General features: G+C 47.7%; 1 protein-coding gene across 8 annotated transcripts in view; it reads left to right on the plus strand.

Moving 5' to 3' along the window:
- The window catches only part of foxp1b (forkhead box P1b), a 143,881-nt gene that overhangs the window by 25,125 nt on the left and 95,804 nt on the right, over positions 1-22,952 (plus strand). For 7 of the 8 annotated variants that reach the window (XM_070841096.1, XM_070841170.1, XM_070841153.1 and 4 more), the window contains one exon: positions 8,922-8,969. The exons of the other annotated variant lie outside the window; for it this stretch is intronic. The gene's annotated coding sequence lies outside the window, so the exon portion shown is untranslated. The remainder of the gene's footprint in view (positions 1-8,921; positions 8,970-22,952) is intronic. 8 annotated transcript variants of the gene reach the window in all.

Here is a 22,952-nt window from a genome sequence, read left to right on the forward strand (position 1 = left end):
TGAGGTTTAGCAGCAGGTGTGTGAGTGCAGCTCCCTCTCTCTTCCCTCCAGGTATTCAGTCAGTCCCATGTGCTGTGTCCACCCCCCACCCTCCCACGAGTTAGCTTAGGAGCTGACCAGAACAGCGCAGGGGGGACCCCCAAACAAAACAGCATTCACATCAGGGCTGATGGACTGAGGACTGTTCATCAGGTGAGGGGGCAGAGGGGGGGTTGTTGCGGTACATTGTGTAAATGCCCTACAGAGACGGGCTGGCTCTGGGGAGGAGGAGCTCTTCATGTAGAAAGTGCAGCATCTCTAAACTGAGCAGGCGATGATGCAAACTGTGCTCATGATTTCGTCCTGACTGGTCAAAGGAGGCTGCTTATTCTCTTCATTGATTACTGATTCTGCGGTGGTGTCATGCCGTTTAGCAGTGATGTTCTGCTGACCTGCTCCAGACTCTGTGTACCGTCCACACACATTGATTTTCTGTGCTGAGTGAAACATCTAATATCTGCGCGTGTTGGAGTAAAGAGTCGTGTCTTCAGCCGTAACGAGCCGAGAACGACCTGAAGCTCATTTCCGTTCGTCAGCCAAAGGAAACAGAGTTTAGGTCAAAGAAACTGCAGATGGTATTCCTGAGAGCTTTTGTCTGGTCAGAGGGTCCAGCTACTCCACCAGCTCCTGCTGGAGGCTCAGAGGGAACCATCTCAGACAGCCCGCACCTTTTCATTCAGCGGTCTCGGTCCTGAGATGCCGTCTGTAACTGATGATGACAACGTGGTGGAGATTTGTTATTTACTGTGATAGCAACGGCTCTACTGGAGTGCAAGCTGGGTCTTAGCCTAATTGATGTTTTGGAAGATGAGCTCAATTGGATGAGTCATTAGGCCTATTACCAGAGTTTTATTAAATGCCCCCACCCGAAAAGGAAAAAAAGCCCATTGTGGGATATCTCCTTCCTAGAATAACAGGAGGTTGGATTGGTAAAAGGCAAATAATATATGTGTGAGATTGATCAGCGAGTAGCGACCCCATTATCTCCTGAGATGTTAATTACACTGTGCTCAGCTTGCATGTCAAAAGGCAGATAATTGAGGAAGGTAAAAGATGTGCCACACTTTATTTATGCTTTCACTTGGAGCTGGAGGATGATGGCCTCTCTCTCCTGAGCTTTTACTCCTCCTCTCTGCTCTCTCCTTTTTTTGTCTCTGATGTATTTATTGTTGGGTAATATTACACTGTCAGGGTTGATCATTTTGCAAGGATATCATTCACAGTCATTACCGAGGCCTGTGTGTGTGTGTGTGTCCTGTCTGTGTTCACTGTCACAGCTTTCTAATGTGATTTAGATGAAATGGTCCTACATTCAAGGCCTTTAAAGGTCTTCAGGTACTCAGATGTAAGACCTGCCCGTCTGGTGCAGCACATTTGCAGCTTTGTTTTAAAGTAGATGTCTGAAATGTGAGCCTGCAGCCAGCCACACTGACACTGTAGGTCTGACATGGATTGGAAGGCAGTACCTCGTTGTGACTCCTCCAGTTATTATTTTAAAGAGTGGAGGTGTCGTTCGCTGCCTCATGGTAAAGGTGGTGATGTGTCACAGTGCGCACAACGAGCGATGAATCACAACACAAGCACAAAAACAGAGGAATCCAGAGGATGGGGACCCTTTAGGGAGCGTCTCAGTGCTCATGTCCAGGGCTAAAGTTACAGAGATACGCTCTGAGGTGAGAGGCCCTTTGAAAAGGTCTGTGGCTGTTTTCTGTGTGTTTTGAGTGCAGTTCCCCCACCTGGGTAGCACGGTGCCTGTAAACTTCCTATTGACAGTCTAGAAGCCATAGGGGACCCGCTGTACTTTCAAAAAAAAATCTTGTTTGTCATTTTGCGTCGTTATAGCGATAGCATCAAAAGCGTTTCCTGTGGTTTCCTGTGGAGAACTGTGGTGTCTCTGTGAGCTGCAGCTCACCAGCGCACGTGAATGCTGCCTGCACTCCCAAAAACAAACGTGCACACACACACTCCTGCTCTCCTTTCTGTGTCGTCATCACGGGGGGGGGGCCTGCAGGGAGGGGCGGTCTGTGGCCATCACACCTCAGGGCCGATGGACAGCAGATGATTTAGAGCATCACCTGGTGCACGCTGCTCAGAATGAGCCCTGCCACCTTCCAGACACTGGGACACCCAGTCTGCTGACGACACCACCACCGACGGGGGGGAGGGGGGGCGTCCTCTGGTTTTGTAGTTTACTGTCACTCACTTGTACATTTGCTCCTTTCTTGCTGTCAAAGGGGGACGAGCAGCTGTTCATACCAGCTCATGATGAGGATCAGAGGGCACTGATTCAAAGGAAGCCCCCGTCCTCCTGAAATGACAGTCAGTGTGGAGATGTTGCTGCCCTGCTGTGGCCCAGGTTTCAGATCAGGAGGGGTGACTTACTTCACCCACTCCTTAACACCCTCCCACTTGTTTACCGGCCTGTCCAGCAGAGCAGGAGGCTCCTCACGGCAGACAGTGAACTCTTCACTGGATTTAAACTTTTTATGGTGCTCAGTCTGAGGTGTTTTTCTCATTTTGCCAGAGAAAGACGTGAGCTCAGTGCTCTGTGTTTTGCTGTGGCGGTGCAGTCTTATCTGCGCTTGAGGTCTGTACTTTAATGGGCTTTATTGATCTAAACAACATCAGGGGTTGCGGTGATGTTATTAAGGCAGAGATAACTTCTGTGTAATTCCACTCCAACAATATATTAGCCTTTTATTGGTCTAAATAACTTTGCCTTTTAGACAGTAATGCACCAGTAAGTCACAGCAGCGCTTCATGTCGGCAGGATCTTAATAAAGCATTTCCTTTGGACATCCTGCTGCGGAGAGAGTGAAGAACGACAGGTTAAAAGGCATGCTGGGAAGTTTCCGTGCCATCACTGTAAATGATCTCTTTTGAATGCATAAATACAGCTAGCAGAGAGCCGTGAACAGGAAGGGGGGGGGGGGATCGGTGCAGGTTTGTGCTAACGTGTGGAGGACCACTGCAGCTTCCAGAAGGAGACCAGAGTCACCGGGGGGGGGGGGTCACAGGCAAGCCGGGTGCCGACTACATCTTGGGTCTGACTTGTTTTTGGCCCTGGGTGAACGTCTAGTTCCTCCTGAAATCAATAGAATCAACCAAAGAATTGATCATTTGGACCGCTGAACCTCACTGGTCCCACAGCAAAGTGAGAGATTTCACTTCAGAAACACCATGAAACCACAAACACTTCTTTGAAGGTTCATCTGGACAAAAAAAAGAAAAAGAGATGGAGCAGAGCAGGTCCCACGAGTTAGTACTAGAAAGAAGGGAAAAACTAGAACAATAACTAGAAATGTATTGTTTTAAAAATCTTTACCTTTATCTTTACCTTTAATTTTACCTTTAACTTTACCTTTGTCTTTAATTTTATCTTTACCTTTAACTTTATCTTTAACTTTAACTTTATTTTTAATTTTATCTTTACCTTTAACTTTATCTTTATCTTTACCTTTAACTTTATCTTTAACTTTATTTTTACCTTTAACTTTATCTTTATCTTTACCTTTGTCTTTAATTTTACCTTTAACTTTACCTTTGTCTTTAATTCTATCTTTACCTTTAACTTTATCTTTATCTTTATCTTTATCTTTATTTTTACCTTTAACTTTATCTTTATCTTTAACTTTATTTTTACCTTTACCTTTAACTTTATCTTTATCTTTATCTTTATCTTTATCTTTATTTTTACCTTTAACTTTATCTTTATCTTTAACTTTATTTTTACCTTTAACTTTACCTTTGTCTTTAATTTTATCTTTACCTTTAACTTTATCTTTATCTTTATCTTTAACTTTATCTTTAACTTTATTTTTACCTTTAACTTTATCTTTATCTTTAACTTTATTTTTACCTTTAACTTTATCTTTATCTTTACCTTTGTCTTTAATTTTACCTTTAACTTTATCTTTAACTTTATTTTTACCTTTACCTTTATCTTTATCTTTAACTTTAACTTTATTTTTAATTTTATCTTTAATTTTATCTTTACCTTTAACTTTATCTTTAATTTTATCTTTAACTTTACCTTTACCTTTAACTTTATCTTTAATTTTATCTTTAACTTTAACTTTATCTTCAATTTTATCTTTAACTTTACCTTTACCTTTAACTTTATCTTTAATTTTATCTTTACCTTTAACTTTATCTTTAATTTTATCTTTAACTTTACCTTTACCTTTAACTTTATCTTTAATTTTATCTTTAACTTTAACTTTATCTTCAATTTTATCTTTATCTTTACCTTTACCTTTATCTTTATCTTTATCTTTACCTTTATCTTTATCTTTATCTTTATCTTTATCTTTATCTTTATCTTTACCTTTACCTTTACCTTTACCTCTACCGTTATCTTTATCATAATCTCGGTCATCGTTATTCTGGTGCTGCAGTCGGCCCCTGAGGGCTGTGATGTGGTGACATGGATGAGTTAGTTGATTTGTTTAGTTTTGTGTGATGTTGTGTGTGTGTGTGTGTGTGTGTGTGTGTGTGTGTGTGTCTGTGTTGAGTGGATGTGCCTGGTGCGTTGTGTGTCTGCAAACTTCTTAATGGACAGTTGCTTTATTTCTCTCCTTTCAAGGGCAGCATATATCTAATATTTATATGAAATAAGGAGCCCATTTATCTGGAAGTGTATTTTCGGGGGGTGGGGGGCAGGGCTTCATAATTTGCAGCTATTTAAAGCCTTGGTTTTGGTAATGAATTATTTTGTCATCTCGGCTGTGATGAGATTCATCTTTAATAACTGTAACAATTATTTTATTAAAAAGAGAAGCCATGCATTATGGCTATCTCGCCAAGGTCTCAAGCTGGAAGGAATTCTCATTAAGAGCATTATATTACCCCGGTGTGCTTTCAGTTGGATGTCCCGCTGAAATTACATTAGGTGTCAACAATGTTTGTGTTAGAAGTAAGCAGTCATATTTACAGAGGGCAGCGTTTTCATCTGCCGCCTGACACTGGCAGATGAATTAAAAGAGATACCAAAGCTCTGTATCTGATGAAGTCACCGAGACAGAAACTGCTCTAAAGTGTTGACTTTTAATATGAAGCAAGCACACACACACACACACACAGGCTGGTCTCTGTGCAGAGATGAACACCTTGCGGTAGCTTGAGATTATTCTGTGATTTATTTCGTTTGAACGAAGGACAGAAGCCTGCTGCCATGCCAGACATTTAGATCCTGCCCACTCAGTAAGCATCAGGTTGTTTGTGTCGTGACTGATTCAGCGGCGTCTTTTCATCTACATCCTGTGTTCCGTCTGATGGTTAGCGTGGTGAGCGGCATTGTGTTTGTTAATGGTTCCAGGCCCAGGGTTGCTGCTAATGACACGGTTGTAATTGTTTGTCAGTGTGATAATGTGAGATTTCCTATTTCCATGTGAAGTTGGACATGTGATGAAAGAGGGATCTTGTCAGGAAGACAAAGTGCCGTCATTTGTCAGCGGCTAAATGAGCTCCTCTCCACACATCCCCTCGGTTTTCAGTGGCAGCGTTATATTCACAGGTCTGCCGTGATGTCCTCGTGACTCAGGCGGCCGTACTAAAGAGCAAGAAAGCTGGATCAAAGTTCAGGCCGTCGGCGGGCCGAGGGCTTCACGGAGCCGCTCAGGTTGTGTTTGTGTGCTGACACAAAGAAATCTGTCAACTGTATTTCCCAGAAAGACAGAAGTGAAATTACCGAGTGTGGTAATCTGTTATTCTTAGTGTGTGCTGGGAGTCATCACTTCCTTAAACTTAACATTTTTAAACTGAGAAGCTATTTCATCATCCTCAGAGGAAAGACTGTGTCACTGCGTGTACACGCTGGTTTTGGGCGTCCTGGTGGTGTCTTGTAGTAAAATCCCTCTCTGTGGTCAAAATGCTGCGTGCTGTCTGTTTGCTGTCTCTGCAGTAATGTCACAAACTTATGAGGCACATAATTGCAGCGACTGAAGGAGAGGACTGTGGGACTGCGCCTTCATGCTTTCCAGAGTCTTTGATGCAGGCGCCCCCTGAGCAGACTCCTTCTGTTTGTGATTAGACTGATTCCATATTGTGGGGCGGGGGGCAGATCCCTCCTAGTTAACAATCTAACGAGCTAAACAAGCCCAACAAAGGAGAGGTGTGGTGAATAGGTCTCCTGAGGGAGCTACTTATTGTCACAATTGCCCCTCTGTCTTCTCCCTCCACTCCATATCGATTCACGTCTTCATTGGTTATGCTCTGTCCGCTGCAGCACACACACACACACACACACACACACACACACACAGGGGCGGGGGGGGTAATCAGCTAAATGTAGCCTCTGCTTTCTTATTATTACCTGGGTGCTTAACACTGATATTTTTTTCCTTCAAGGACAAATGTTGGAGGGGAAGGCAGATCCCGTGTGAAGTCCCTGAGCTCTCGCCGAGCGGCAGATCCCTTTTCGGTGCCAGCTGTTCTCTCAGATACACCAGGCCGGCCTGAAATTCTCTTAATATAATTCTGGAGGCTCAGGAGAATTGTGCAAAACAAGCGTGCCAGCCAGGAGAACGTTGAATTTTTCATCAGCGGGCCTCAACTCGCTGAGTTAGTGGGCAGCGCTCTCATTCATGAGCAGATGTTCAGCGCAGTTACACTCTGCAGTTAATGTGAACTTACTGGCCTCTCTGCCATTGGCTGCAAGGACGTTGGCAGCAACCTGGCATCTGAGAATTACTCCCGGTAAAAGGCGCAGGCCTGGAAAGAGTAGCCCCGGCCTTTTTTAGCCACTTCCCCGCCCAGGAGCTGGATGGTGGACAGGGGAAGGCGCTGACAGCCCATCCGTCTTCGGGCCGACAGTGATGAAACACCCGCCACTGTTTGCTCGGGGAATAGCAGCGAAACTCCTGAAGATAATTTCCACGAGTTTTGCGTTCATCTCCAACTCCTGGCTGAACACGGAGCACCAGCTCACGCGGGTGAAATTTAAGGACAGGAAGGTAGCAGCCCCCGCTGTCAGTTTGAAACAGCTTCACGTGCAGAGGAATTATTCCAGTACCCTTGAAAGAGGAAATTCATAGAAACAAGGCACCTGTGTGGGCCAACGTTTCGGCCCTGGTAGGTGTGCGGCCGAGAGCAGCTGCTGCTGCGGTCGGCCTGGTGGGCTGTATCGTCTCCCCGGCCTTGAGCCTCAGACATCTGCACAGCCAAGCTGCTCGGCCTGGGTTTGATGTGGCCGTCCAGGTCTGTAATAGTTTCCCTCTAACTAAGCAGGATGCTATTTGATGTAGAGTAGAGCCATTAGCCGGTCAGAGTGTGTACGTGACACGGGGCTCAGCAGGCGGCCTGCCAGTCATCTGCAGCGTGTGTGAAAGTCGTCACAGTGAAGTTGTGCTTATGGGACTGAAACGGTGGAAATGACAAGCTCCTGTTTCCTCTGCACGTCTCATTTTCACTTTCTAATTGGTCGTTTTCAGGTTGGCTTTACGAGAGCAAAACTAATTAGTGTTTCTAAATTCAGCAGAAAAAAAAGTGGGCTTGATTGTTCTGGTTTCCTCTCCTGTGTCAGGCGCTCAACAATAAAATAAGACTCTAATCACTTTCAAATTGCTCGTATTTTTAAACCCCAGAGCTGAATGTCACTCCCGGTCTCTTGGCATTTTGTTTGGCAGGATCAGGGAACAGCGGCTGCCCTCTCGCCTGCTTGCTCTCTTTGTGATTCGTGGGAAGTTTGGACTCGGGGCCGGTGTTGTGTTTTAGGTGGGGTTGTTTCTGCTTTGATTGGGAACGTCCTGCTGACAGGAGCGGCCCAGTAAGTTTACAGTAGCTGTGACATTGCCGTTACCTTTATTCAAAGCGCTCCAGCTGCAGCGAGCCCTCAGGAAGCCCAGCGCAGGCCCACATGGGCGGCGGGCGGCCCACAGAGAGGAGAGCGAGCCCTGTTTGAGTTGGCAGACACTCCCCTCTCGGGGAACTTTTGCTGCCTCTGCAGAAAGGCCAGTGGCGGCGGCTCTGGTGGGGCGGCGGTGATTCTCGGGGCAGGATGGGCTCTTTCCACCTCTCCTCCCTTTCAGGAAACACATTTTGCTGTTTCTTCCCTCTGTGTTTGCAAACGGAGGGAAGGAGTTAAGGGGCACGGGGCAGAGGGCCCGAATGACAGAGCTCCGCTGTGAGAGGCCCTCCGCTCGTGTGTGCTGATTTAAAAATATGAAGCTTGTTCAGCTTGGGTGTCCACTCCGGTGGAGCTCCTTCCATATATAAAATATATATGAGTAAAAACACTGAGCGTGAGCTCTAAAACCTGCTCTGTTTTTATTTTTCCATGGACAGCGGAGGGATTGAGTCTTCAGAAGGCAGTAATTAAAGCGTGCCTGGTCTAAGGTTAGGGAGGAGCACTGTTTAAATGCAATTAGAGCTAATGCTCAAATTAATTTGGACTAATCAAGGGAATTCTTGTTGAGATGCTAAATGTGTATCCACAGATATTTGTGGGGGGTGGGGTGGGGGGGGGCACTGAAAAACCTATTTAATTCTGCTCTAATGAAAATTAATTTGAAATGACCTGTTTTGTGTTCCTCCACTCCTGCTCTCACACTCGACTGGGAGGCGTGTGTGTGTGTGTGTGTGTGTGTGTGTGTGTGTGGTAGTGGTGAGTGTGTGTATGTGTGTGTGTGTGTGTGTGTGTGTGTGTGTGTGTGTGTGTGTGTGTGTGTGTGTGAGTGTGGTAGTGAGGGGTGAGTGTGTGTGTGTGTGTGTGTGTGTGTGTGTGTGTGTGTGTGTGTGTGCTCCATCTGAGCTTACTCTGGTGTCACTGTTTAATACAGCGATTGTGTTTGCTTTTTGTTAGTCACCTTCGTGTTTCAAATAATTCCCTCTGTCCTCTTCTTCTCTCCTCCTCCTCCTCCTCTGTCTGCTGCTCGCCGGTCCAGCTGGGAGACTCCAGTGGTGACATCCTGTGGCGCTGGAGATCAATCAAAGTAAGTCCCTGTTGTGCGTGTCAGTGGACAGTGAGGCGGTGAGCGGCGCTCATCGCTGTGTTCTGTGCTGTCTGTTAACGAGGGCCATTACAGGCAAACTGTTGTGTGTTTGAGTGTCACAGAGGGATAAGAAAGCCTTTGCATAGAAACCGATTTCCTCGCGTCCTGATGCAGTTGCACATTTCCATATTTACATGAGCGCAGTGACGCGGACGCGGCGGTGTGCTGACTGCTGGACGCCGTCTGTGAACCTGAAAAGTAAAGAAAATTGCAGATAGTGTGCAGGATCGTGTGTCTGCATCCCCTGACTAGCCCAGGAGTCATTGCTCTCTGTGTGGTGTATAAACACGCCAAAAACAATGACCCTGGGCACACTGCACACTGCAAAACAATTTCAGAGCCCGCAGTGTGGTGGAAACACAAAACACGGCTAACCTTCACGCAGGGAAGACTTCACCTTAAAGCCGCTGTTTGTTTTCTCGTCCCTGGCGACCTTGGTCAGATATGGTCTACATCTGTGCCCAGGCTCTGTGCTGGCGTTTAGGCCGAGGCTTTCGCTCAGGTCGTCGGTAGTTATTATTGAAATATGTGTTCACTTATTAAAAGTGTAGGTTTTTGCAGAGTTGGGACAGAAAAGGCTCTGAAAACCATCTTTCCAGCCCTCCCTGCCTGGGAGCCACGCTAAGACTCAAGTTGTTTCTCAGGTCAGCGTCTCAGAGCTGAGAGGATGCAAGTCTAAAAAAAGCTCCACCCCCGGTCTTGACATCAGAGGTGGGTGTCTGTCGCTGAGTGATCTGTAACCACGCAGCACTATTGCCAAGATGTTCCAGTGGCTCAAGTGTTGTTCTGAAGTGAGAGTAAATAGTGCTCTGCTGGGGTGTACGTTTCCTGTTCAGGGACCCTGCACTGATGAATATTCATGCTCTTGTTTCATACACTCTTCTGCCGCTGTGAGCTCCTTCTCGGTGAGGCGGGGGTGACTGTAGGCCCACGTGAGCCCGTATTTTTAATAAAGCCCAGCTGCTGAATGATCAAATAGTGTCTCTAATTAAGGCCTGAGCGTACACCCATGTAAAATTCTCTCTGGAATGCTAACAACCTGTGATATTTCCAGAGGAATTTGCTGTGCAGGTCTCACAGGGGGGAGGAGAGGGGAGGAGAGGGGAGGGGAGGGGAGCTGAGTGTTTGGGGCTCGGAGGGAGGAGGGGCAGTGTTCGTGTGGCAAGCCAACATGTTGTTCACATCCGTGTCAGATTGAGGCTAATGAAGGCCAGGCTGATCCTCGGATGTGAGCCTTAAGTCAGTGATCCCTCTTTGAATGTATTAGAGCCCGTAGCAGCGCCGTGCTCCCCGCCGCGCCAGCCGCGGTCTGACGGGGCCGGTCAACATGGCAGTCACGGTGTTTGATCATGTTGTGTGCCATCCAACCCCACTTCACTTCGTCTTACGACTGTATTGTTACGTCGACTTGGTGGTGAAGCACTGCACACACACACACACACACACACACACACACACGCTGATCGTCTCCAGGTTAGCGCTGCTGCAAAACAGTTTGATAGTAAATGGAAAGTCTGAGTGTTGTGTCATTTGACAATGTAAATGAGCCGTCTCAAATTTTTCCCCACCCTCTACAGAGGGATTGCATTTCCATAACAGGCTGAGGTTCAGAGCTCATGCAAATAGTTCATGTAGACCAACGTTAGTCTTCCCACCGTGCTGTTAGTCCTGAGCTTTATTGCAAATCAGATAATCGTGTTTATCTAGAAATGACAAGAACACAACGGGTAATAAAAATAGTAATCAGTAAGAGAAAAAAACTTTTCCGCCACAATTTATGGCCACACTGGCACTTTGCATGTAAATGAAGCCTAAACGTGTAATTACGAGGCACTTTTGAATATTGATTGGAACGACAAGGACATAGAAATGAAGCACTTGTGAATGCAGCCGTCCTCAGCTCCGGTCCCATCCCATTAATAAATACCTCTCTGGCTCTTTAGTGCTGGGCTGGCCTCGCACCGAGTGAAACAATGTCGTCTGATTTTCGCTGATGTAGCATGTGTACTTCATAGATGGATGGATTGGATGGATCCAATTAGCCATGGTCATTGCTCGTGTATTTCAGCTGACAGTGGGAGTCTTGCATACAATATCCTTGATTTTGGTGGTTTTGTGAAATGCTCTCGCAGAGCACTTTAAAAGCCCGTGAAGAGCACATTGTGAGGAGCGCAGCCTAGATGGAGATTTGATTTACAGCTGTGGCAAATTTTCTCAATTAGCCAAGGAGGAAAATAATAGATTTCAGTAGGCCGCGAACGATGATGGAGGATCCCTAAAGGACGATAAAGTGACCGGGATCCATACCTTTTTTCTCTTCCTATTATACACAATCAACACTGCGATTACTCCCGACTCTTACTTCACACAGGTTCATTAGCAGATAATGCAGCCTTTAACAGGCAGCACTCACACGGGCCCGCTCGGCCTCTGCGCCACTCGTTGGCAGCAGATTGATGGCCAGTGACACCGGTGCCGCACAGGTGCTGCACAGGTGTGTGTGGAGTCTGGTCGGGCCTCCTGACCCTCCGCACGGCGCCGGCCTGTTTGTCAACAGGGACGACGGGCACGTCCGCCCCGGCGGCGCTCGGCTCCGCACGACGCGACGTGACAAGCAACAGATGTGTCACACCGGCTGGAATCAGCACGGCCGTCCAGCGCGGAGTTGTGCGCGCCGTCAGACACGGTGGCTGCGATGGCAGCGAGCGCTGCTGGCAGATGAGACAAGGCAGCGCCTCTGCTGCTCCCAGCTTCCTGTCTGCACGAGGACAGGCCTGTTTGCGGGCTGCCTTGACACCCCCAGTCACTCTGTCATCGGGGCTGCTCGCTGCCGCTCTGATCACACGCACACACTGCACTCAAAGAGCGTCACATCAGCCGGCTGACAGGTAGGCTCCCAGTGAGACAACAGCCAAAGGGGATGTCCTCTTCAATACGCTGTGTGAGAACAAGTGCACAGCGCGCTGAGACAAAATAACATGGTGTGACATCACTCTGGATGCTCCTGTGTTGTCTGTTCGCAGTTTGAAAGAAGTCAGTGCTTCATCAGCCAGAGCGCACACACACACACACACACACACACACACACACACACACACATACACACACACACACACACACACAGAGACCACAGCCTCAGGTCTGCTTCATGCAGACTGATCTGATGGGTGTGTGTGTGACAGCGGCAGTAAAGGTGCAGCATTAGCTGCGTTAGCTTTACACAGGCCACACGCTAATGACCTTCTCCACAGCTTAATCTGCCTGCTTCCGCTGCCCCATAAGCATATAGTGATGTGGAGCTGAGGGGGGAGACGAGGAGCCCGTCATCAGGGCAGGTGAATGAGTGAAGGTGCAGCAGCAGCAGCAGCAGCAGCTCCACCGAGGCTGTCACCCCACATGTGTTTACCACTGCCTCTGCCACATGAGTGTTTATATCGCCGCTGTAATGGAGCCATTTTCCTGAGGGCAGCTGTAACCCACACTAAGTTACATCCCAACTTTCCATTAAAGCGTGGGGGGAAGTTTTACTGATAGTAATCACGCCCAGCAACACTGCTATGTAAATATGGCTTATCAGCTTTGCCAATTTGGTTAAGTGGCATGTACGTGGGTGATGCACATATCCAGCTCTGTGGCTCCGACACACAGCTCTCATTTATTAAATATAGGTAACTTTCATTGCTAACAAGTGTGCGTGAAGCAGGAACATGTTCATGGAAATGATGGTGCGTCAAACCAATATTGTGGAAAAAAGATGCAAATATGCTCACAAAGTCTTCAAGCCTCCATCTGCCACGTGGGCCAACTAAGTGTGTGTGTGTGTGTGTGTGTGTGTGTGTGTGCTCTCAGCATGTTCAGCATATGGAAATTGAAATGGGAACATCTAGATCTAAAACGCCCTATTTAAATATTCAAATGTTAACAGCAAACAATATGATGCATCACGGCTTTTAGTATTTGCCTACAACTGTGTGTTGCTGCTGTGAGCTGCGGCTGATAGAAGGAAGAGCAGCGAGCGGAGGATGTGGAGCACACAAACAAAGCCTTTGTCTGCCAGTCACAGGAGAATCCCATCTGATAGCCAACAAGCCCGCATGTTAGTGTCATTATTCTACACAATGCATCAATATCAGCTTTATTTACACGTGGCAATAGAGCCGACTGCCTCTGTAGTAATTAAAAAGGAGAAAGAGCAGAGTGGGAGTGGGAGATATTCACATTATTATGTATGTCTGCAGAAGAGAATAAAGTGGTGAGGTGGCCGACTAGCAGAGATAATGGGCCACCTGACAGAGCTTCTGCTTACATATCACTCTTCACTCTTTTTTAGACACCTTTTTAAACAAAGTACACTCAAAGCACCGATTTTAGTTTCAACTACCAGCGGTTTTGATGACACTGATGCTACCCCCCCCTCCCCTCCCCCCATGTTCTTTAATTTAAGGAAAGAGTTTCAGACGTCAGCGGCTGTTGTTTTTGTTTCTAGTTGCAACTGAAACACAAATCAAAGTGAAAGTTATGCAGTTATGCACCAGAATGTGGTCGTTTGTGAAGAGGTAGTGCAGCGTGCAGCCTGTTGGTAGAGCAGAGACGAGACAACAACCAGAGAGAGTGTGATAGTGGAGGGAACACACACAGCGCTGGGATCACATACCGGAGAGCAGCCCCACAACACCACACCAAAACAAGGAGCTCCAGAAGTAAAACCATCAAGTCATTCCTCCTCCACACGGAGCTGTGAGGGAGCAACACTAGAATGGAAGTCCTGATCACAAAACCAGTAAATGAGCACTTTGTGACCAGCATGAGTACGTGAGCCCACGTGGACAGAGACGGTAGTGCCACAGGGAATTATACCCACAGCACACTGAGCGTCGGTCCTCTCTCTCCTGGCCTGCGTGGCGTTGGCGGTGATGGTGCGGGTGGAACAGAAGGCCCGGCCGCCGTCCGTCCGACAGGTTAAACCCAGCAGGGGACCGCCAGTCACACCCCGACCATCAGCACACACTGTAATCAAGTGGAATCTGCTATTCTGAATTCTGTACGCTGTGCCACAGCAGCCCCCACTAATGAATCATTGAAGGAATAAGGGAGGCTGCTCCCTGATGTGTTTAAATTTAGCCCGTGTCATTGTCCAGCCGTGTGATTAATAGTTTATCAGTGTCGCCCACACATCTCCATGAAATATCTCTCTCCATCCGTCATTAAAGTGCACATGGAAATTGGTTGGATTTTCAATCAGGCATAGCTGGGACCAAAAAAAAGGGAAAACTACCAAAGGAAATGGCCAATCGGGGTGCAGTCCGGAAACAGGCCTCAGTGGGGGAACTGGTCTGTGTAGCACGACCACCTGCTCGCTTCTGACCCCGTCTCTGTGATGTTGGCATTAAGTTGGACTGAGGCTTCATGCAAAGCACAAACTGCATCCTACATGTGCTCTTAAATAAGCAGGAGGTCTGTAGCAGTGAGCGTGAGCTGGGAGAGAGGGCCCTACTCCGGGGGGGGCCTGGCTTCCCTGTCAAGTAAAGATCAGGCCCTTATTTCACCGTGAATCTCTTATGGGGGAACCTGGGCAGTTGCAGAGGTGCTGCATGTCCTCCTGTGCACACGTAGACCCAGTGACCTGCTGGTGCTGCCGGTGAGTCGCCGTGTTTCAGTCTGGATTACACAGCAGGTTGAGACAAGAGGGCTGCGATCGCTTCTGTCCACGACGCTGTCTTTGTCCAGTGAGCCTCCCTTTGCCAACGAGCTGCCTCCTGGCTGGTGCTACTGTCGGAGCCTCTGGAGCACTGTGGATCTGACTCTGTGACTTTCTCACATTCAGTTAGTGGAGGTCTCCAGTTTTCTGCCTCCGATATGCTGAACATTCTTTTAGTTGAATTATTAATGTGTGTATTGAATTATTGAGGGAAGATAATTTCTGATCAGATTAATATTAACTCCTTGTGAAATATTAATGACTAATGTTAAAAACGATGAACTTACAGAACTATTAATATAATCACAAACAGACACAGCGGGTCACGTGACGTGGAGCTGCTGTCACTGCTCTTTCCCTCGAGGTCGCTGGATATGAAATATTGCACCGGTGGACTTGGCTGATGTCATGGGCCAGCGCTGCCTCGGGGCTGACGGCACAGCCACACGGGGGGGTTCACCGGTGTTAGTCTGCAGGTTGCCGTGGTCACCTTGTCCACATGACCTGAGCTCAGGCCAGGGGGGAAGTTACCACCGTGGTCGCTGTTAATGGTGGGCGGGCCCTTTAATGGCAGAGCCCCCCTCCCACCCCCTCCGCTGCTGAGCTCAGATCAGACGTCGGCGGCTTCAACACCTCCACCTCGTCCTCCTCCCTGAAGGTGGCGAACAGTCCGCGTCGTGTGGCGAGGAAGAGGTGGAATCCAGTGTTTTGTCAGCTTTGGCTCAAACTGTCTCCACATTAATGACACTCAGCAGACGTGATGTGTCATTTGCCGTCCTTTGGTTTGTCACTGCGAGCTGACGACGGTGTTCATAAAATATGGAAATCAGAAGAAATGAGCCATTATTGTAACGTAGCACGTAGCACCAATATGGTTACATTAATTATGTTTTAAATGCTAATGCCAGCGAAGAACATAATAACGAAGACATGAAAGACCCTCTATTCAAAATCTGATAGCCAGGGAGAAGCAAATTATTTCAAATATTTGATATTTAAATTATTTTCAAATGAACAGAGACAGAGTAGTTTCCCCTGGTGATCCTCCAGGCTTCTTTGTTTCCTCGCCCTGTCTCCAGCTCATTAATGTTCTGAGCATGTGAGAGAACCAGACCATGCTCCATAACCCATCGCTGGGTGACACCTCCGGCCCCCCGCACACACACACACACACACACACACACACACACAGCCGTTTAAAGTCCACTGGCTCTTTCAGGAAGTGATGGCCGCCGAGCTGTCCTGATTAAAATGACAATAGTCTAATTAACTCGACCTCAGTCTCAGTGCACTAAAACGGCTGATGGCTCGCCAGTTCCTGTTTGAAAACCCTTTGTCTCCTCATCGGCCAAAAATATGACTCCCCCCCCCCCCCCCCCCCACACACGCACAAAAACGCCTCAACCCTGTTTGACGAGATTTGCTAATGGCAATTATTTCTCATAAGCTAATTAAATCAAGGCAAAGTTTTCCATTCTGTGTTTTCCTCCCGTAGAAATCCTTCTATGTGATTCCTCAGGGATTTATCACTCGGGGGGGGGGGGGGGGGGGGGGGGGGGCATCTAGGTCATTTAGATAATATACAGCTCCAAAGAGGTGTGCTGGGGGTTTAATTTCAGGCATTTTTAATCCCATCATTGACCACTGGAGTCATCTGTGTGCCCCCACCGGTCGACAGGCCAAACGCTCAGCAGAGGAGCAAAGTGTTTCTCCCTCTGCAGTATGAAAATGAGACTGTACTCGTGCCCCCGTGGTTCTGTTGTACCGTTTGATGGACTTGTCTAAAGAGCAGAGGAGAGAAAAAAAAGAACAACAACATTAAAAAAAACTTTGAACGGGTGAAGAAGAAACTGCTTTTTGTTCTATTATCCTTCTGCTGGTGATTAAGGTCTGTAGGGAGATAATTACGCTTTAGTCTGGAGTTAATGAAACGAAAACTTCTCTTTTCTTGTGAAAAGGAAGGGCAGATCTTTTGTACTGCTATCTGCAGACATCTCCCACCCTTGACAAGGCACACAGAGAATTGGTTTTGTTTTAAGCCCCCCCCCCCCACCCGCCTGCTGCCTGTCAGTCGGTGGCTGATATGAGGGATCAGTGGATGAAGCCAGAGTCGCTGCGCTCCGTCTCTGCTGCGTCTGTCTGTCTGTGGAAACATGAAATGAAAGCGTCCCAACAGGTCAGGAGGGAAATGTGCTGATTTGAATGAGAGCGAAAACCTGTTACAGCAACAAGCATGTGTTTGCCATCCAGTGACCCCGCTTTGTAGAACATGAAAGGAATGCACAGATATGAATGTTTCACAAGGCAGCGCGGGAGCCATATGTGTCATCTGACTCCCCCCCCTCAAACACATGAAGGTGCTGGTCTGGTGTGGCACGAGTGCACGTATGAAACTGTCCTCATGGAAGTTCACATCTGCTCTGTGTGTGTGTGTGTGTGTGTGTGTGTGTGAGAGTGTGTGAGAGAGAGTCCCCTCCGTACGCCCCCCCCAACAGCACTCTCACATTTCATCATGTGTTCAGCAGCGCCAGGCCGCTCTGGATCCATCTGTTGTTATTATTTTCCGCTGATAATTGGCCTGAACAGTGGAATGCCTGTGCCCCCCCCCCCGCCTTTGAAACCCGACACCCTGTTTGTTTTCCAGAGCTCTCCTTTCTGCTCTCCCTTCACCCCTCACCCCTCGCTCCCCTCACCACCACCACCCCCCCTCCAATAGGGTTTCACATGAAAATGACATCTTTGACTGGCCACATCAGTATGTGTCACTCAGCATCTGACGCCACTCTCCACATTTTCTGGAGGGGCTCCGCTCCCTCTCTGCTTGGGTTTCTTTTTACTTTGACAGCCCCCACCCACCCCCAGCCCCCCTCCGCTGCCAACACCACACGCTTCTGCATTCCTGTCCTAAATGAGAAAAGAGCGGAGGGAGCGACAGATAGATGGGGAGAATGAGAGGGAGGCAGGAGGGTGGGGCCGTGATGGAGAGGAAGAAGGACGTGGACGGTGGACCTCGGGATAAATCCTTTTTCTCTGCCAATTACAACGGGGCTTTTATTTTTTCCACCAGCAGGTGTGCGGAGGAGACGCATACGCAGGGATGAATTAAAGGATCACAAGGTGTGTTTTTTTAATCCAGGACGTAATTTAATGGAAACCCACACCAAAAAGTGACCTACTTAAATTAATTAAATGTGATATTTTACATTTTAATTAGAGTTTTAGGTTGTAATTAAGCGGTTTCATGTTGAAGTCTTCATGCTCTGGTTACATTTCTCAGAGTTTTATCAACAATCTGACAAAGTGATATTGGCAGAATCAGTAGGATCCCGGTGTCCGGCGTGAGAGCAGCTGATCACAGCAGCAGAAAGAGAAACCTAATATCTTCTGTGCGACTTTGTTGTGAAATTGGTGCACCCTTTTTACAGCTTCTCAATAAACTTCTGCTCTTCTCATTAGGGACATTTTTGAGGCTTGAGGAAGTGTTTTCTTTTTTTTTTTCCTCCCTGCTTTTGTTCTGCCTCGTGTGACCGTGTTGATGTTCATTTGTTCTGCCTGCTCTTGTCTAATTAAAAGGGGCCGGGACAGGTAGGGCTCTCAGCAGGCGTCTGCTCCGTGCCAGGCCTTCATTTGCTGAGTGTTTGTGTTTATGCAAAGGCTCCTCTTCCTGCATATTTAATCTGGAGCACGGCTCCAGCTTTTGTTGTGTTAAGACCACATACCTCCAGTCCCTCTCAGCTCTGCAGCCTGGGCTCCAGCTCGCCCTCTCCCTCTCCCTCTCCCTCTCTCTCTCTCTCTCTCTCTCTCACACACACACACACACACACACACACACACAGTGCACACACACTACTTCAGCGACTCCATACCTGCTCCGTGCACTGGCAGCCTTGTGCTCTTGTTCAGAGGTGGATTTGAACACACTCGGTGCTCGGAGGGCGTCTGCATCAGCACACAGGTTCATGACCACGATGAAAGTCTGTTTAAGTGTTCTGGGTAAGTCTGTAAAGATTTCATTATCTCTCCACACTCACTTCTTCCTCCTCCTCCTCCTCCCCTATCGCCTTTTATGGGAGGCTGGTGCACGTGTGTGTGTGTGTGTGTGTGTGTGTGTGTGTGTGTGTGTGTGTGTGTGTTGGTAGGTGTGTTCTGTAAGTGATTGACAGAGTTGGTGTAGATATCAGTGGGTTTTATTGTGTAGGAGTTACCACCACATGCTGCAAATAGAGCTGAGTCTGTTAGTGTGTGAACACACAGCAGATATCTGCTGCTTCCAGCTTCTTCAAATCGAAGAACGAGCTGATGTTTGTAGGCTGTGACAGTGGAATAAATATCTTTGGTTTCTGGAGCCTTGGTCGGGTTAAACAAGTTGAAGACAAGTTGGGTTTGGGGAAATTATGATTATGACAATTTTAACAATATTTTTTATTTATTTTAATACAATGAATTTATCATGTAACGACTGCTAGTTGTACTTTCAGATCTAAATGCATTCAGCACAGAAGTGGAAGGTGAAGCCTGTTCATTCAGAGACAAGAATCTGTCGCTAACAACCCAAAGCTCAGTGTCTCTGCGTCCTGACGCAGACTGAAGAAGGGCACAAGCTGCTGTGGAGTTATTAATGTCATCATCAGCCAGCAGAGCACCCAGTGGACAGCCTGTATCAGTGTGTGTGTGTGTGTGTGTGTGTGCTGGTCATAGTGTGTTGACTGTTTTAGTGAGGGGTAAGCTTGCACCAGGGTCCTGGATTCTGGGTCCTGGGATCAGGGTCCTGGGTCCAGGATTGGAAGGGTTAGTGAGGGGTACGCTCGCACCAGGGTCCTGGGATCAGGGTCCTGGGTCCAGGATTGGAAGGGTTAGTGAGGGATAAGCTCGCACCAGGGTCCTGGGATCAGGGTCCTGGGTCCAGGATTGGAAGGGTTAGTGAGGGGTAACCCCACGATGACGATGCCTGAGGGTGTTAGTTCCTCCTCTTCTCCCTCTGTGTTTGTCCTGGGAACTGGAGTCTGCTCCTCAGTGATAGTAGCTGGACTCAGGACCCAGGGTCCTGGCCGGTAGAGCCGACAGTCCCTCTGGTTGAGGAGGGAGGTGGAGAGGGGCTGGTTCTGAAAACGGGATTACATAATGTCCACTTTGGAGTGCCGTACCGTACGTGTGTGATCACGGATGAACTGTCTGAGAGCGCTGATCTAATTTCACGTGCAAAGTGTGAGACTGGATCCTGAGCCGCCCCAGCTGCTGCCTCCCAGCAGAGGTGCTGCTTTCTCATGGTTTTTCTCGTGGATCCGTAGGTTAGACTTCTGAGGACGCGGCGCCGTGTGCACTAGATATCCACTCGCAGGCCTCTTTGTATTCAATGAGCTCATTTAAATAGTGTAAAGAAATGTGTGGCTTTGTTTGTTTTGGGATGGGAGTGAAATTCCACTTCCTTGGTATTAAGGCAGCAGAGCTCTCTGTGTGCACTCTGTGTACTTTGTTCTTAGCTCAGCAAAATGTGAGGGCAGGTCCAAAGAATCTGGGGGATCAGACAGGCCTGACATTCACCAGACTGCACTGTTGCCTTTTAAGCATGGAGGGAAAAAAAGAATCAGAAAAAAGCGTCCAGAATAAGGGCCGCTGGACTGAAGTTGGGTTTAATTGGTGGGTTTTGAGTCTGTTTGCGTGTCAGAAAGTGCTGTTGTTTACAGTGTGTGTGGGTGTTACTATGTAATGCCAGGATCCTGCCAATCACATCAAAAAGAAGAGGAAAAAAACCCCAAACAGTGCTTGTTTTTTCACTCCTTCAAATGCTGACTTTTTAGTCTCCACGAGACGTAGCCGTGTTTTTCATTTAGCCGGCCCGTCTTAATAAAAGCCCAGAAGAAAAGTGCAGCGATGGTGTGCAGTCTGCCCCGTTAGCAGCCAGCAGCTGCGTGTGCTGAGCAGTGAGTCATGTTTCAGACTTTCCCGTGTTTCAGAGCACAGACAGTGACTTGGAAAATCTCCTGCACACACCCTAAAAACAAACAGCAGTGACCCTGTGTGCAGATATCACACACAGTCCACACAGCTCCAACCCTCCTACGCCCTCGTCTTGTTTACTCAATGCTCCCGATGCAGATCCACCGGCCGGGACGAGCGTCATTTCTTCTTCTTCTCCTCAATCACACACACCGTCAGGCCCTGGCACGCTGAACGGGACTGTAGATTTACTCACACGCTGATACACGCGGTGATCAAAACGTAAGGGAGCGGCAGACGACTCTGGCAGCCTCCTATTGACAACCATCGAGTTGAGCATTAATTAATATGGTAATGATGTGTGAAGGTTCATTAAGGAGCCACCACAGAAGTAGCCACAGATACAGTATTAAGCGTGCTCAGAGTAATTAATGGAATAACTTTACTCAGTGGTAAATATTCATGGGCCCTCGTGGTTTAGTGTGCGGGGCGTGAAGAGAGAGGAGAGCCTGTCCATTAGAGGGGCTGAAGAGCCGTCCACGCTGAATGCGACCCTTTTGTTGGGATTGGGTGCGTTTCAGTGGAGGGGTATTAATTCATATTTTGAACATGCAATCTTACAACAAAGCCAAAGGCACCGATAACATACCTGGGACTAGAGAGCACATTGTGAAGCCGTGACCCCCTCACAAATAGGGAAGTCCACTTCACAGGCCTGCGGACAGAATGAAATGAGTCTTTGTTCGAGCTCACATGAAACCACGGCGGTTCATTACCATAGTAAAAAACCCTTCTGATCGTCCATTTCCTCTGAAAATGGGGTGTTTGCCTGTTTTTTTTCCCCTCTCTCCCGCAATTACAATGAAGCGTGTGGTATTTGCATAGAGAATGGAAACCGTTTGGATCTGGATCACCTGATCCTCTAAAGGTATCGGGCTAATGGTCTTGCTGTCTATTGCACACAAGAGTCTTGTAACTGCTGCCAGATATTTCTTTGTCAAAAGTCTTTGTTGTCCTATTTTCCACCTTGTTCAGCACGCTACACCTCCAGCATCCTCCACAGTTCAGCAGAGAACCTTGTAAAACGCTCCTCGGTTTCCTTTGTCTTTTGAAATTGTTGCCTTCTGATTCATATTGGCAGCGTAAGCCTCTTACTGAGCATGCACATAACCCACCCAGGTGGGTAATTATCTCAGCCCGGAGTTGTTCTCTTCCCTAAAATCTCAATGTGGGAGTGTGTGATGGGCTCGGTTTTCCCAACCGGGCGAAGCAGCGTGTGCTTGTTTATCCTCACCCTACGTTCTCCGCACCCCCACTGTTCTAAATGGCAATATTACAGCCTGGTGCTGTTTGAAATGGAGACAATTATCTGTTTAGGCATTACAAGATGGGCATTATATTACGAGGAGAAAAGGCGTAGAGCTGCTATCAGGATCCCGTCGTTGCCTTTTCTCTCCAATACAAATTTTCCGTCATTAAAATGATGGAACATTTGTCTAAATGGATGTTATGCGTTGGGTAAACTCATTTAGCTCCCCGGGCTCTTTCAGGTGATGGGAATTAATGATGTTTAGTAGTTTGAAACTGAAAATATCTGTCATTTGTCACCACTCGCCATTGATTTACGATTCCATTGATGATATGTTAATTGGAGTGTAATGAATCACAATAAAAGGGCGGTTGTGTGGGAACGGTCCTTTCTGGATGATCGTCGGGCCCTCGGTGGAGTTCAGAGCGAGCCCAATGTTGACTCGCGTTTTCAACGAGGGCGTTTAACACATAATTAATGCTGAAGCTGGGCGAGTTGGACCGGTGTGTTTTTATCTGCGCTCAGTCTGCCGCAGATAAACACTCGCACAAACGCCCGGCCACAGCTTTGACTGCCAAATGTAAACGGTGAAAAAGAACAGCGAGAGTGGGGGGGGGGGGCTGGAGCTCTTTTTTTCCTTTGGTATTTGGATATGCTTTAATGCCTTTATTCAAATGCACCTGAGATATTGCCCCACAGTCACTTCTCAGTTTACCATAAAAATAAGATTTTGTTTCCTTCTGTCTTTTTTTCATCTTTCCTTTCCTGGGTTGAGTGCTCAGTGAGGAAAGCTGTGTGCATGCAGATCAGGGCCGCTCGGGGGGAGTCGAGTCGGGCCAGAGCAGGTACAGGTACACTGCTCTCACCACCAGGGGAGGGAGGGAGGGAGGGAGGGAGGGAGGGGGGCAACAAAGGCCTCTACTGGCAGTGATATGAAAAGTTTTTGTCTTGCAAATAAAGTGCTCAGTCACATCAGACA

The sequence above is a fragment of the Pempheris klunzingeri genome, chromosome 2, assembly GCF_042242105.1.
Source record: "Pempheris klunzingeri isolate RE-2024b chromosome 2, fPemKlu1.hap1, whole genome shotgun sequence".
Taxonomy (NCBI): domain Eukaryota; kingdom Metazoa; phylum Chordata; class Actinopteri; order Acropomatiformes; family Pempheridae; genus Pempheris; species Pempheris klunzingeri.